The 12,872-nt window shown below is 47.7% G+C and overlaps 1 protein-coding gene across 11 annotated transcripts in view; it reads left to right on the top strand.

The window, feature by feature from the left end:
- NRXN3 (neurexin 3) overlaps positions 1–12,872 on the top strand; it is a 1,218,301-nt gene that overhangs the window by 747,462 nt on the left and 457,967 nt on the right. The window lies entirely within an intron of this gene.

Raw genomic sequence — 12,872 nt, 5'->3', positions numbered from 1 at the left:
GGTGAGAGAACGAAAAAGAGACAACCGGGGAGAGGGTGACATCCAATTCAAAGTACGTACAGGCCTTTTCATAACAACAAGAGAAGAGGAAAGGGTGCAAAGGGCTTTTGTGTGACTGATCAAAGTTCAATAGGAATGGAATGAAAGTTGATAACTTCTCCAGTGAGCTGCCTCTGAGTGTAACACAGGTATTTCCTTGGGTGGTTTTCCCTCCCCCCCCCCTTCTGTGGTGGTCTCTGGTTGACAGAGTTGGAGGAAGAGAGGAGAGGCAAGAGAAGGAGAAGCCTATGTGTGTGTGTTTGCCTCTGGCTATTTCAGACAGCATCAGTTGCATGCCTAGCATTAGCTTTCTCCTTGGCACTGCAACGAGTAGTCAGAGCTTTTTGTCCGTGCTGTTCAATAAGTAGCATGGTTGTGGCAGGAGCAGTTTGTGCCTTGTCTGTTGTTTACAGCGTATCAATGAGGGAGGGTGTCCCTCCTTCCCCTTCTTTGTTTCCATTTCCCAATTTTCAGGGGTGCGTAGGGCTTAAAGCTGTTGCCTGCCCAACGCTCACACAAACTCTGGTGTAAGGATTTGCAGCTCCAATGGCTTTTTGCTGCAGGGTCCCCCCTGTCCCCCTCCACACACGCATTCCTCTGCACAGATTTTGTTATCCGCAGATACAGAGGTGGTGAGTAAGGGGGAGCATCTAGGATGAGAAAGCAGACACTTTGCCTCCATGTGAGTGGTGCGAACACACGTGCTTTGTGTTGTGGTGGGGATGGAGGATTTCATGGCATAGGGAAACTGCTGGAGACTCTTGGGATCTGCAGCGCTAGAGAAGCTTGTGCAGAAACTGGAGCCTGAGTCGCTGGAGAATGTTAGGAGGGTGGGGAGCTGTTCGGGAAGAAAAGGAATATTTTTAAAGAAGTGCATGTTTCTCCCTTCTACACTTAGTATTACTCTTTCGTTCAGCTTCTCTGCTGGAGACTCAATGTCCCAGGGAGTCCCTTGGTCTGCTGTAAATGGGCCTGTGGTGTATTCAGGTCTATTTAGTGTTTTTGTACAGATGTGTTGTGTGCCCATTGAAATCACAGGAAGCTGCAGGACCAAGCTCTATATACTATAGGGGGTACCAACAGGGAACAGGTAGTTTTATCCTGTGTTGTTTATAGTCCTATCTTAACCCTAGAGTTACCCAGCTCTACACTCTGTCTTTTCTCCTGAGAGATGCTCCTGTGATTTCATTGCATCATGCCTTCCACATTACAGATGATACATGGAGGATGTTAGCAGGGTGATAATATGGATTCTTTGTCTGTAGGCAAAGGGGTCTGTCTTGTTTGTTTGTTTTGTCCGAGACCTCTGCTAGCCGAACTATGCTATAGACACGCCTGCATAGTCAATAACATGGTGATAACATGGTTGGGCGGAGGAATTGCTGTCCACCACGCCCAGGGAGAAGCTGATAGAGCTACAGGAACCACATTTTACAATGGTTGTTTCATCTGTTGAGAGTCGAGGGCCGAGGGGGGGATAGGAGTTCTTTATATGGCATTATCAGCCATGCCTATGTGTAGGTTTGCCACAGACAATGCAGCATGGGTCCTGTGAGAGTTAAAAGCAGCCCAGCGGCGCTCCCTGCTTTCTCCTTTTGTCCTTCCAATCTTTCAGCTTTGGCTGCTCTGACCTTCTTTTCTGTTCATCTTCTGCACACTGACAAGGTATACATCTTAGGAAATTACACCTATCAGCGGCTCCCACATGAACAGCCTGGGCCGCAGGAAATGCTTCACTCTTTGTCTGGCTGGTGGTGAGACACTTATGTCATTGAAGGATTTTCTCCCCCTTCCTCTTTTCTTTTCTTTTAATTCTCCTCTTTGCGTCTGGGGAGACCACAGCAAACACGCGTCACCTGGCAGTTATTGCTGTGAGATGAACAGGTGATTACAGGCAAAAGCCAGGCAAGATGATAGGTGGGAAGAAAGAAGAGAAACAGAGGGGAGTCATTGCAGAGTGTCTATTAGGGAATTGGCTTTTCATTAGCACAGAAACCAGTTTAAAGGAGCAAAAGCAACAGCTTTTCTGATGTTTCATTTCTTCATCAGACAAGGTTTCTTTGAACTCCAAAGGAAAATAAAAATCTCCTCTCCACTCTCCTGGGTAAAAATTAAAATCATTCCCAGTTTATTGCAATTGACATTTTAACTGTCTCTATTCCCACCACTTTCTAATCCAGGCTTTCAGGCACTGTTTTTAAGTTTCCGAGTTAAAACTCATCAGAAATAATTTCCTAGGATATTCCTCCCAGGCTAAGTAGTCATGACATTAATTTTAATACATCAGAATTAATGTTTAGCACCTGTGTGAAAGGGGCCAGAATGCCGGACCCCGGTGACTGAAATGCTCTATTGATCCACACACGAGGTGCAGTCTGGGCTTGGCAGCCCAAGCGTCCTCCATGCTACCCTGCAGATGCGTCTTGCCCCCGACTGGAGGGACCATCACTAAGGGTGAGGCTGTGGGAGCTTGGGGTGAGCTACAGGCATATGATGCTTGCACAGGGCTTATTATTTTATTAGCAGATGGGCTAGTTGGTGCATAGTTGTCCTTCATCTTAGATTTTACAAGAGTCGACTACCGGCATAGGCAGTGCAATGTATCTGTGAGATGGAAGCCTCAAGGTCCTGCCACACCCATCCCAGGAAAGGAGCAATGAAGCTAAGTCCTCCGAAGAGCCTAGAGAGACTGCGTGGGGAGCAGCCAATCAGAGCCTAGGAGGGGCATATAAAAGGAGATGCAGTGCCAGAGGCTGTCAGTTCCTTGTTTAAGCCAGAGGAGTGCAGATGATGCTTTTGGCTGGCCAAAAGGAACTGCAGGACCATGGACAGTTCAGTAGGGACCAGGGGAGCAAGAAAGCTCCTAGTTTGCTGCTGTGCCTGAACACAGAAGAGCCTCTGAGCTAAGGGTGAAGCATTGGTGGAGGCTGGGGTCCTGGGGAAGTGATCCAGGAAACTGAAAGCAGTTTTCCTAAAGGGACACAGTGATGCATGGCTGCTATTCTTAGGGTCCCTGGGCTGGGACCTGGAGTAGTGGGTGGTCCTATGTCATCATCCTCCACACACACCCATAAGCCACTGGGAAATGGCCTACAATCAGACAGTGATAAGCCCCCAGAATGGGAGCTGAACTATTTAGCAGCCCAGTGAGCAAGCTGGGGCCAGAAGGGCCCAGAGAGGGCAAAACCATTGCCTCCAGGTAGGAAGCCCTGCGGGTGTGACCCGATACCAACTCCGGGACTGACTAAAGACTGCAGATACACCTGACCAGAAGGGATGCCTGCGAGAGGTGGATGCCACACAGTTATAGTATCCAGATAAGACAGATCCTGTAGACAATGTGGGCTAATTTTATACCTAGTGTAAATTGGTGGAAGTTACACTAGGGATAAATTTGCGGCAGCTCCTCTCACCACAGATCATGCAAATTGCAGAGGTTGTCAGGAAGTCTGCTGCCCTGTATCTAACACTATCAAGAATAAGGAAAGCTAAGTCCTGAGTACAGACCACAGTTCTTTCCCCATGGTCCATTCAATCCTGGGCTTTTGTGCCGCAGGCAAGGGTGACAGTTATGGTGGGAGAGATTCAGGAAGGGGATTGAATAATTATCAGATTCAGAGCAAGGGGACAGAATGCAGGCAAGACAGACTCCCACTCCTTTGCTTATTCTACAATGTTGCCTCTCTGAACCTATTAACACCTGGAGCGTTTTTAATAGAAGCATTTTGACCTAAATTAAATGAAGAAAAAACATCAGAGGTTCTAGAGTCTCTAAATGCAGGATCTGAGCAGCAGCTCCCACTGAAGTCAATGTGAGTTATGCCAAAGTAAGGCACTTTATACCCCACTCTTTAGGGAAATGGATCAGTAAAATACAGTTTGATTCTTTGTCTAGCAGAGGGACTAGATGCAGAGAGAACTCATGACCTGATTTCTAACCTTTTCCACCACCTTGAGACCTCACAAATCATATGGCCAGTGAGACTTGGCCAAAAAGGCTGAGTTCTGCTCCTCAGACTGGCCCCGCACTCAGGCCTTCCCGGAAGGTGCCCCGAATAGGACTGATTCAGACCAAGAAACAGCCAACTTGAACTTTCACTACAAATCAGACCAATCTTCAAACGCAGAATCTTTATCTAAGGTTCATAAAAATTGGATTACTTTCTTTGTGTTTATATTTTCACCCATGTCTGTGCTACCTTGTGTCTACCAGGACACGAAGTGGAAGTAGTGAAATCTCAGAAAAAATTCTGATCTTGTAAAGTTTCCAGTCACTAGAAAGTTGTATACTTAAGGAACTGAACCTTCCTTTCCCTTCCTCTGACAATTCAGAGGAATTGTCCTCTGATTCCAATTGTTACCTTTGCACCTCCTACCACACAGTTTTGCATTTCCTGTGGGGTCCAACTCAGGGATAACCAACTCCTGGAGCTATGATCAGCTGGCGTTTCCCTCCTGACAAAGGCCTACTTCCCCTCTCACTTACAAAAACATAATTCCACTGACTTCCTTGAGCTGCTCCTGATGTACATTAGTGTGAGAGTGGAACCATGCCCCAAGCCTCCATACTGGCTGCTTGCAGCAGTCTGTGCTCCCAGGCAATGATGATAAGCCTGTGCAATGTTGATTGGAGATTTTTGAAGGTGTTAATGTAGCTGGCATCCAGAGACGGAACTGCCTGCTTATCTCATTTCTGTGCCTGGATGTGTTTCTTTCCACTGAGATGTGGGGGGACAGAGGACAATCTTAAACATATCTGTAATTTGGACTTAATGTCTTATTAATGCTAAACTAACATTTTAATAATGTTCTCTGTCTCCCCCTTTTTTGGGGGGGGTTGCTTGTTTGTCCTCAAAAGAATGGACCATGAGTTAAATTTACCCACGCCACTGATCCATGAGAGTTGCATTTGTGTGAGAATGAGTAGAATTTGTCCACTTATTGTTCTTCAGTGTAGCATATGTTCTTGGGGTCAGAGAGGGAGACAGATGTGCAGCTATCCTGTTCCACCAGTGATCTATACAGACTGTGCTGATACTTTTGTCCTCTAAAGCAGTGGTTCTCAGATGTTGTCTACACTTACCCGGCGATTTGGCGGCCGTCGACGGGAGTTATGCAAACTACACACAGTAGCTTGCGGAACTCCCGTCGACTGCTGTGCTTTTCTTCTGCGAGCCATCTTCACTGCACTGCGCCAACGGGAATCGTGTTCCCAACGACACAGTGCTACGCCACTTGAGGGGGTGGATTAACAGCGTCGACTTCTGGATTGCTCCACCAATCAGTGATGAACTGGTGGAACTGGGATGGATATGTCAGGGAGACAGGCTTTGCCACCGTCAGTGTAGATGTACCCTCAACCTTTTTGGGCTCAGGACCCATTTGTAAATGTTTATGGCTTGTTGCAACCCAGTAAATAGTCTGGTAGTGGAGGCCCTGGGGTGGTTTTGATCGGTCCTGGCCCTAGGGGGCTTTGGTCCTGCCCAGCACTCACCCTCAGGGTAGCTACATTTCTACTGCATTAATAGTCCAAAGTCACTTAGCAACTAGTCCAAAAGTAGCCCAAACTATTTATTGAAACATAGCTTCAATTTATTTAAACAAAGTTTCAAACAAAATGGAAGGGGACATTTGGGGGGCACTGGAGGGGTGTGTGTGTACTGAGAGGGGGCATATGGGGGTGCTGGAGGGGCGTGTGTGTGTACTGGGAGGGGGTATTTGTGGGACACTGGGCAGGATGGCCCATAGATGTGATTTGACTTCTATTGGGGGGTGGGGGCAGGACCTGGTGGGGCTTGGGTGGGGCCTGAGGAGGGAGCACCATCTCCACATCCTGACACATGCCAGCAAGCCACCCAGCCTCTTGGGGCGGGGGTGTGTGCAACCACAAATTATAAGTCAAAGGGGGGGTTAGCTCATCGTTTGAAAACCACTCAGAATGCAGGCAAGGATACCTAGGGGCTGTGTGCAGACGGGGGGTAACTCAGGGTGCAGGGAGGGGGTGGCTAGAGGCTGTGTGCAGGGAGAGGGTAGCTAAGTGCTGTGTGCTAGAGGATAGAGAAGGCCCCCCCCCCCCCCATGGTCACTGCTCCCTGAGGGCTCTACCAGCCCGAGAGTCAGGTCCCCTGCCTGGGCAACTCTTACCAGCTGTGACAACCATGAAAGGGGGCTTTCAGCTGAGGAGCACCAGCAGCAGAAGGGATGAGTGACATGGCTGCCCACTCCATGGCACCAACCAGAGCAGCAGCTGCCCTGTACTGCATGGCTCTGGCTTCTGGCCTCTGACCTGCCTGAAGGAGGCCTGGCTGGGGAGAGTGAGGGCGAGAGGAGGAGGAGGAGTGTGTGTGGGGGTGTGGAGCTGCTCCCCGGACTGCCCTGCTCTGGTTAAGGCACTGCAGTTTGGGGTTACAGTGCTCCCGTGTCCTCTCCAACTCCACCCATGGGCTCAGGGCTTCTCCCCATGGGGCAGCAGGGCTTACGGACCCCCTGAAACCAGCTTGGGAGGCTGTGGGCCCCCGGTTGAGAACTGCTGCTCTAAAACATGTAATCTCATCTCTACCTTGCTTTGTTCAATCCTCGCTATAAAGATCACAGCTAGAAATTGTTCTTCCCACCTGCTTCTCTATTCATTTTTTTAAAGTGAAATTGATGAAAATGAAATGAAATGAATGATAAAATTAAATGAAATTTTAAAATGAAAATTTTTTAAAAATGAATTGGACTATTTTGAACCTCGAGAGACTAATTTTGAGTTTGGGGAGAGGTTTTGAGTCCGTTTCCTATTTTATCTGATTATTTTATCCCTCACTAATGTGTATGTATCACTACTGGCCTCTGCTGGATGTCATCAGAACTGTTCCACTGTGTCATAGGCCCAATACTGCTAAAAGTTCATGGAGATTCTCCTTTGACTTATGAACTAGGAGCCTATGTTTTTAAAGCTAGAGGCATTAAGTGTCCTCTGTTGTTGGGAAGATCTGAGTGACCCTAATGTGCAGCAAAGTGATTATCCTACCTGTATAGTTTCTAATAAATCATGGTTGTCAAAGTAAGAATCTCTCCAGAACTAGATGCAAATGAGATGCCTTCTGAAGTTCCAAAAGATGTAATTTTTCCCCATTATTTTTCATTTTTGCAGCTCTTTGTGGTTCTGGTCAACATGGCAAACTATCACAAGGAAAACTATCCCCGGGGTATTTCCAACCTGACCGGAAGCAACCTGACATATTCATCCCAGTTCTGCAGACCCAAAAGCATCTGAAATGATGTATGCTTAGCTGAACCAAATTAAACCAATGAGATTCCTATGTCATTATTAGATAGAGACAGAAAGAGAGAGAGAGAGAGATCACCCTCATTTAAAGAATAAACTTATTTTACAGAACAAGTCTTTCATGCACCAAACTCCTATGCATCTGGGAAAACTAAAAATCCCCTTTTAAAGTAAATCCCTTGGGAATGATGTTGTTAAAACTTCCCCTCGTGATGATAAACTTCCCCTCATCACCGAGAGGGTAAATACAATTGAAATCTGCCCTCTTCCTGCAATGGTGGTGCTAAATAAATGGGTCAACTGTGAATTACAGTGCAGTAAATACATCCACTGACACTTAATAAAGCAAGGCAGAGTGACATTCCAATGCTTTATGGTGTCACCAGAACCCAGTGATGTATTTATAGCCTACTTCACAGTTTTGCCCTTTTAAAAAAAATATTTGTGCCGGTTGTTTCTCTTTGCCCCTCTCCTGTTTCCCAGAGGCAACTGGTCCACCAGTTTCTAGCCAAATGGTGACAAATGGAGATGCAAACCACACACCCCCCCTATTTCAGGGCTGTCAGGCCCAGTGCAGCCCCTGGCCCAGGCTAGGGCAGTTTTAAATGATCACCTAAATTGCACCTCTTTTGTGTGTCCCTGTCTCTCGACCTCCATACTCCACCCCCATTCTGAGAGGGCATTTAATGGGGATTAACAGCAGGAGGAGGGCATGTTGTAAGGGAAGGGGAAGAAGCCTTTCTACTTTTCTACCCCAGTCTTCAGGCAAAACAGTTGGAGGGGAGGAGAGGGAGAGGAAACTCCCCTGCCATTTCCCAGAGGTTGCGCCTGTACCTGACGCTAATGTTAGTACAGTTCTTAAAACAAACTCTGCTCCCATGGAAGTTAAAAAGAGTTTTGCCATTGCTTCCATGGGAACAGGATCAGGCCTTAGCTTTTAAATCTTCTGAACCTGCTATCGCTTGTCATTGAGGGAATCAGCGACTGAGCTTGTAATATGGTGAACCAGCCAGTGAGCGAATGCATAGTCATGAAACAGCAGATTTGTATTGTCCTCATCACTGGCTGGGTTAGTTATTTTTAAATGATATATTGTCTGTATTTTAGAAATAAGCTGTTTGATAATGGGCTACATTTTAAAATCTTCTCTCAGAGAATGATCCAATTCCCCACAATCTGACGATGTGACAAACATTTCAAGATATTATACTTGATCATACCTTAGAATTGAGTGGGTCAGAACTTTTGGGGAGAAGGACTGGGGACTAGTGGGTAGAACAGGAGACAGGACTCAGGCTCTGTACCAAGCTCTGAGAGATAGTGAGGTCTAGAGGTTAGAACAGCAGAGCTGAGAGTCAGGACTCTTTGCTTCTGTTGTTCCACTGTCTCATTTAACTTCAGTGTGCCTCAGTCTGCCTGTCTTTGAAATGGGATAATAATACCCCTCACTTATGGAGATGTTGTAAGGCTAAATTAATTTGTAACTTAATTAACGTGTACAGCTCTTTAAGTTCCCTGCATGATTTTTAGATGAATGCAAACTAGAATAGTCTTGCTTTCTGGAAAACTTCCTCCAACCCTCAGTGATCAGCCCCTGACTGCTCTAGTCACTGCTTTAGATAGCTTAGACTATCAAATGAGTAAATAGAAAATAAATTACAAACATGTCACATTAAGCTAAAAACTCCAGGTGTGAGGTTCCAGTTGCCAATTCTAAAATGATCGTAATGTATCAGAAATGGTTATTCCTCTCAACTGCCTATCAGTGAATTGGCTCTGAGGTCCATCTAAAAATGACTTATGTCTGCACTGTACCAAATCAAAATCAATTTCCAAAAACATTAACTCTGTCTGATAAATACCTGTGAAATTAGAAGAGTTTATATAAGTTGAGTAGGTTTCTGGTTTGTTTGTGCATCTCCAGAGACAACAGAATGCAAACTCTCAGACACAGAAAGAGGTTCCTTTGTTTGTTTATTTATGAGGCAGGGTTGGTGACTAGTAATGAAGATATTGAGAGGCAGTGTGGTCCAGTGGTTAGAGCATCCAAATGGGAGTCTGAAGACCTGGGTTCTCTTTCTAGGTCTGCCACAGATGCATTGAGTGAGCTTGTGCAAGTCTCTTCACCTGTCTGGGCCTCAGCTTCCCCATGTTAAATGGAGATACTTGTAATGCAAATTGCTAAGTAGTTTAAGATCTGTGAGTGAAAAGTGCTGTAAGTACTGAGCAGAATTATGATTTATGAAAGGCAGAATCTGACCATTTGACTACGGTTCTGGCTTCCTGAGGATTCAGTGCAGTGAGTGCAAAGACGCTGGTTTGGACTTACCTGTTTGTTGTAGAAACATAACAAACAACATTATATAAAAGCAATGTAGAGGTTTAATGAGCACAGTTATTCCAGGTTGCCATATGCCTCTGGTGCAAGAAGGTAGTTGAAGGCACATAAGCCTTTGTTTAGCAGAATATCCAAAATTTAGGAAGGTACTTCCTTCCAGTTAATAAAAGGTCTGGTTAAACATGCTTATACTGTGCTTAGGGATGCTGGGGTGAAAGCCTTCTGCTCTGCATCTGCAGTAGATTGCATCTGACTGCATCAGTTCCCCCAACACATTTCAGACCACAGCAGAAAACATATTTCCCCACACAGCAGCCTGCCCCTTGTAATTTCACTCTCCCCCTCTGCTCCTGTTGTTGTGAACTCTCTAGATTTCTTCAAATCATTTGGATACAGGGTTGTTGCTTCCTCTAATGTTCCTACAAATTTAGATTGCATGGTGAGAGAGTTCCTATCTGCTCAATTAGTCTCTGGTGCATCAGTCCAGAGCTGTGCATACCCTCGGTGAGAGCTGGTTGAAGACCTGGCATAAACCTTCTCCCTGTGTCACAGATGGCCACACCATTTGGCAGTCTCTCTCTCTCCCCTCCCCTTTTCAGTTTTCTCCCTTGCCCTCTCCTCTTTGCTGCTTCCACATTGTAGATGCCAAACAAACAGAGGGGGGCGGGGGGGGGGGAATTTCTCTCCTTTTGATCAGAAGGCTGCGTAGTGAGAGCACAGACGAAGCTGACTAATCTTGCCGGCTCCCACTCTCAGTACTGGAGTTTCAGAGAAAAGGCTTTTCCCCTCCTTTCCTTCTACTCTTAGCTCTTTTTCCTGCGTTAGAAAGATGCCTCTTTTGTTTCTTCCTCCCCGGTGTGATTGGTGATACAAAGACTGTAATTATATTTCAGAAGTCATTTGACTAGGGATGAGATGGGGTTGGAATGTGCCCAGTTGCCCTTTGGGGTTCTGGATTGTCAGATCATCTCTCCACTGTGTGTGTATGGAACAGGGCGTGTTCTCCGCCCTGATTTCACTCCAGGACACACGCAGCCTGATTTCTTCAGATTTGCTGAGTACTTGCAGTTCCCATTGCCTTCAGTTGGAGTTGTAGGTGCTCAGCATTTCTGAAAATCAGGCTCACCTTACGTTTGTGTGTTTCAACTCGTGTTTACCACGGTTTACACCGAAGCTCTGCGAAGAGATGCGAGTCCTGGAGACAGTGGTGACACTTGTATTAGCAATTAGCTAGAGACAGATGAGACGATGTGCTTAGGGACTCCTTTCAAGAACGTTTTCAACTTGGAGGTGCTGATGCGGAGAGGTCAGGGTCAGTATCAGCAACTGATTTGCTTCCTGTGCCCGCGCGAGATTGGCTTTTCTGTTTTGTTTCACGACTTTTGTCTCGTCCTGATGTGTTATTGTGATGATGATGATGATGTAGTATTATTATTTGCAGTCATAAATGGACTGCAGGGAACAACCTGGCGTTGGCCGCAGGGGGGCTAGTTGTGACTTACATTGATATTCTTTTTCTTATACTGAAATCATAGAGACATTGAGAAAGCATCGTTAGCCAGAGTAGATTCCAGGGAGGGAATGTGTGTGTGAGAGAGAGTGAGAGGAAGATGTATATGAATGGAGGGGGTGGGACTCCAGCCCCTCCTTTCTCCCGAACCAGCCATTGCCTCTGCAGAGTGTTTGGGCTTCACTGATTCGCTCTCTGGAGTGAACCTATTTGCGTGCGGCTCGCCCATTTGTGAATTTGGCTCCCTAAGTCCGCTCTTCACTTCACCTGGGCTTCCTTCCTGATTGCCTTCACTTAGTGAGCTGCCCTCTGAGCATCCTGCTCCATCTGGCTCTGTGTCTCTGCTGTGGATTCTGGACTTCTTCCCTTGCTCTTTTCCTCTTCGCTCTGTCTCCCTCTCCCTCTTGTAGGGGAAGATCTGGCAGTGCCCTTCCAGACCACGCAGAGTTCACCAGCCCGAGTTCTCTGCCGCCTGGATCCCGAGGAAGGCGGCTAACAATCCAGATTTGTGTGTGTCTGGGCGCGCGCCTAGCAATTCTGCATTGCAACACTTGCTAGTGGAAATGCAACAGAAACCCCTTTTAATTGGGATTTAAAAAAAACACAAACCTTCCTGGGGTCTGTGGCTATTTTTTTCTTTTGCCCCTCTCACGTGAGAGACACGGATCCCAGGCAGGGAAAGTCCTCTGTGATCCTGGAGGAACCTGACAAGTGACAGATCCAGGAGCCTTCTTCCTGACGCGGCTTTCCTGGTCTCTCCTGGAGGCTTGGTGCAGCAGCAGCAGGGTCCCTGGCACAGTAGAGCCAGCCCTGGGAAACATCGACCTTTAATTTTTGCGTGTTGTTTGTTAACCTTCCCCCCCCGCCCCTCCCCGCACACACCCTCCCACCTTGGAAGTGACTCTCTCGGCTGCTGGGATGGGCCCCTTGACATCATGAACCGTGTTCTGTCTTCCCGGCTGGAATTCAAACCGCCCGTCCGTAGGTGCCCAGTGCATTGACCATGCACCTGAGAGTAGAGCCCCGCCTCTGCCCCGGACGCCAGCCGGCCTGGACCCTGTGGATGTGCTCCCTTTTTTGGGGATGTATCGCCAGCTCGGTTTGGAGTTCCTCTAACGTGGCTTCTTCTCCCTCCTCTTCCTCGTCTGTGTCTCAGGCTCAGCATGAGCATCACTTCCACGGCAGCAAGCACCACTCCGTGCCTATCTCTCTCTACCGCTCGCCGGTCTCCCGGCGAGGAGGACACGGTGGGTTCTCGCTCTCTTTCCTTCTAACCTTTTTGTTTTCCCTGCGGAGCAGCTATGGCATGGGGGGGGGGGGGACTTGAGAACAGATGTTGTGACTTTCTCTCCCCTCCTCCCCATCTCCTTTCATTTACCCCATCGCCCGCCTTCCCTTACCCCCCCCCCACCAAAAAACACCCGGTGTGAACTGCCAAGTTCTTCAGGCCGATCAGAGCTGGCCTGCTGTGGGGCAGCCGCATGGACTTACCGCGGGCGGCGCCAGGGCTGTGAGAAAAGTCCCACGCAGCTCGGCAGCCGGGACTGTGGCCCGGGGAGGGGGGGATTGACCCGGCGGGGATGCACTGCCAGGGGGGTCGGTGCCGCCGCTGGGGCCGGGAGCTGGGAGCGTGACTCTGCACGGGCAGGTGCCGCTTCCCCTGGGGTAGGTTAGGACATTCTAGCCCACTTGGGGTGTGTGTGTGTGTGTGT

Source organism: Emydura macquarii, unplaced genomic scaffold (assembly GCF_026122565.2).
Source record: "Emydura macquarii macquarii isolate MOO-44397 ecotype Brisbane River unplaced genomic scaffold, CSIRO-AGI_Emac_v2 contig_374, whole genome shotgun sequence".
Taxonomy (NCBI): domain Eukaryota; kingdom Metazoa; phylum Chordata; order Testudines; family Chelidae; genus Emydura; species Emydura macquarii.
The sequence above is the reverse complement of the archived record's forward strand: the minus strand, read 5'-3'. Positions and strand labels throughout refer to the sequence as shown.